The sequence below is a fragment of the Arachis ipaensis genome, chromosome B5, assembly GCF_059453495.1.
Source record: "Arachis ipaensis isolate K30076 ecotype BB chromosome B5, ASM5945349v1, whole genome shotgun sequence".
Classification (NCBI taxonomy): domain Eukaryota; kingdom Viridiplantae; phylum Streptophyta; class Magnoliopsida; order Fabales; family Fabaceae; genus Arachis; species Arachis ipaensis.
The window spans coordinates 20,525,736-20,529,043 of NC_142440.1; the positions used below are offsets into that span (position 1 = coordinate 20,525,736).

Here is a 3,308-nt window from a genome sequence, read left to right on the forward strand (position 1 = left end):
TATTTTTCTTCAGAATTTTTAAGAAGGAATTCTGGAATTTCATGGGAAATGTTGAATCCTGGCTGGCTGTAAAGCCATGTCTAAATTCTTTTGGACTGAGGCTTCTTCTTCACATGCTTGAACTATGTATGCTGAAGCTTGGCTGGCTATTGGCCATGTCTAGTGTTTTGGACCGGAGCTTTCATTGAAAGCTTGGCTAAGCCATGTCTAATTCCTGGACTGGAGCTTTAGACTAACATTGCAAGATTCCTGGAATTCTCATTAAAAATTCTGAAATCCTTATTTTCTTTTTCCAAAATATTTTCGAAAAATATACAAAAAAATTAATAAAATCATAAAACCAAAAATAATTTGATGTTTCTTGCTTGAATCTAGTGTCAAGTCATAAGTTTGGTGTCAATTGCATGTTTATCTCTTTCTTGCATTTTTCGAAAATCCATGCATTGCATTCTTCATGATCTTCAAGTTGTTCTTGGTAAGTCTTCTTGTTTGATCTTCATATTTTCTTGTTTTGTGTCTTTTCTTGTTTTTCATATGCATTTTCAATTTGTTAGTGTCTATACATGAAAAATTTTTAAGTTTGGTGTCTTGCATGTTTTTCTTTTCTTTAAATTTTCAAAAATAAGTTCTTAGTGTTCATCTTGACATTCAAAGTGTTCTTGGTGTTCATCTTGACATTCATAGTGTTCTTGCATGCATCATTTGTTTTGATCCAAAATTTTCATGCATTAAGTCTTTTTATTGTTTTTCTCTTTCATCATTAAAAATTCAAAAATAAAAAAAATCTTTCCCTTTTTCTCTCATAAATTTTCGAAAAATTGAGTTGACTTTTCAAAACTTTTTAAAATTTAGTTGTTTCTTATGAGTCAAGTCAAATTTTCAATTCAAAAATTCTATCTTTTTCAAATCTTTTTCAAAAAAATCAAATCTTTTTTATTTTTTTTATGATTTTCGAAAATTTTAAATTGATTTTCAAAAATATTTTTCTTATCTTGTTCATAATTTCAAAATCTTTACTAACCATTAATGTGATTGATTCAAAAATTTTTTAAGTTTGTTACTTGCCTAGTAAGAAAGGTTCAATCTTTAAACTCTAGAATCATATCTTTTTTTTTTCTTGTTAGTCAAGTAATCAACTTTAATTTTCAAAATCAAATCTTTTTAAATTTCTTTTTCAAATCTTTTTCAAAATAAGTTTCAATCACATCTTTTTCAAAATCTTTTCTAACTTCTTATCTTTTCAAAATTGATTTTCAAATCTTTTTCAATTAATCTTATCTTTTTGTTTGATTCATATCTTTTTCAAAACTACCTAACTAATTCTCTCTCTAATTTTCGAAAATCACCTTCCTCTTTTTCAAAATTCCTTTTTAATTAACTAATTATTTTAAATTTTAATTTAATTTAATTTAATTTTTCTTTTTTTTAAATTTTCGAATTTTAACTTTAATTTTAAATTAAAAACAAAAATATTTTTTCTTTCTTTTCAATTATTTTCGAAAATTCTTCTCTCTCTCACCTCCTTCTAATTATTTATTTATCTACTAACAGTTCTCTTCTTCTTAAAAATTCGAACCCTCTCCCTTTTTCTGTGTTCGAATTTCTTTTCTTCTTCTACTCACATAAAGGAATCTCTATACTGTGACATAGAGGATTCCTCTTCTTTTCTATTTTCTTCTTTTTCATATGAGCAGGAACAAGGATAAAAACATTCTTGTTGAAGCTGATCCTGAACCTGAAAGGACTCTAAAGAGGAAACTAAGGGAAGCTAAAGCACAACTCTCTGGAGAAAATCTGACAGAAATTTTCGAAAAAGAAGGAGACATGGCCAAAAATAATAACAATGCAAGAAAGATGCTTGGTGACTTTACTGCACCAAATTTTAATTTACATAGAAGAAGCATCTCAATTCCTGCCATTGGAGCAAATAATTTTGAGTTGAAACCTCAATTAGTTTCTCTGATGCAACAGAACTGCAAGTTTCATGGACTTCCATCAGAAGATCCTTTTCAGTTCTTAACTGAATTCTTGCAAATCTGTGATACTGTTAAGACCAATGGGGTTGATCCCGAGGTCTACAGGCTTATGCTTTTCCCGTTTGCTGTAAGAGACAGAGCTAGAATATGGTTGGACTCTCAACCTAAAGACAGCTTGAACTCTTGGGATAAGCTGGTCACGGCTTTCTTAGCCAAGTTCTTTCCTCCTCAAAATCTTAGTAAGCTTAGAGTGGATATTCAAACCTTCAAACAGAAAGAAGGTGAGTCCCTCTATGAAGCTTGGGAGAGATACAAGGAACTGACCAAAAAGTGTCCTTCTGACATGCTTTCAGAATGGACCATCCTGGATATATTCTATGATGATCTGTCTGAATTATCTAAAATGTCATTGGACCATTCTGCAGGTGGATCCATTCACCTAAAGAAAACGCCTGCAGAAGCTCAAGAACTTATTGACATGGTTGCAAATAACCAGTTCATGTACACTTCTGAAAGGAATCCTGTGAGTAATGGGACGCCTATGAGGAAGGGAGTTCTTGAAATTGATACTCTAAACGCCATATTGGCTCAGAATAAAATATTGACTCAGCAAGTCAATATGATCTCTCAGAGTCTGAATGGATTGAAGGAATCATCCAACAGTACTAAAGAGGCATCTTCTGAAGAAGAAGCTTATGATCCTGAGAACCCTGCAATAGCAGAGGTAAATTACATGGGTGAACCCTATGGAAACACCTATAATCCCTCATGGAGAAATCATCTAAATTTCTTATGGAAGGATCAACAAAAGCCTCAACAAGGCTTTAATAATGGTGGAAGAAACAGGTTTAGCAATAGCAAACCTTTTCCATCATCCACTCAGCAACAGACAGAGAATTCTGAGCAGAACCCATCTAGCTTAGCAAATATAGCCTCTGATCTATCTAAGGCCACTGTGAGTTTCATGAATGAAACAAGGTCCTCCATTAGAAATTTGGAGGCACAAGTGGGCCAGCTGAGTAAAAGGGTCACTGAAACTCCTCCTAGTACTCTCCCAAGCAATACAGAAGAAAATCCAAAGAGAGAGTGCAAGGCCATTGACTTGACCATCATGGCCGAACCTACAAGGGAGGAAGAGGACGTGAATCCTAGTGAGGAAGACCTCCTTGAGACATTCAGTGACCAATAAGGAGTTTTTCTTTGAGGAACCAAAGGAATCTGAGGCTCATCTAGAGACCATGGAGATTCCATTGAACCTCTTTCTGCCCTTCATGAGCTCTGATGAGTATTCTTCTTCTGAAGAGAATGAAGACATTACTGAAGAGCAAGTTG

General features: G+C 33.1%; 1 non-coding gene across 1 annotated transcript; it reads right to left on the reverse strand.

Annotated features, from left to right (window-relative positions):
• Positions 1–2,217: 2,217 nt before the first annotated feature.
• LOC148563549 (small nucleolar RNA R71) lies at positions 2,218–2,325 on the reverse strand. Its single transcript, XR_015883971.1, has one exon. It is a non-coding gene; the product is annotated as a small nucleolar RNA R71 (small nucleolar RNA).
• Positions 2,326–3,308: the final 983 nt, after the last annotated feature.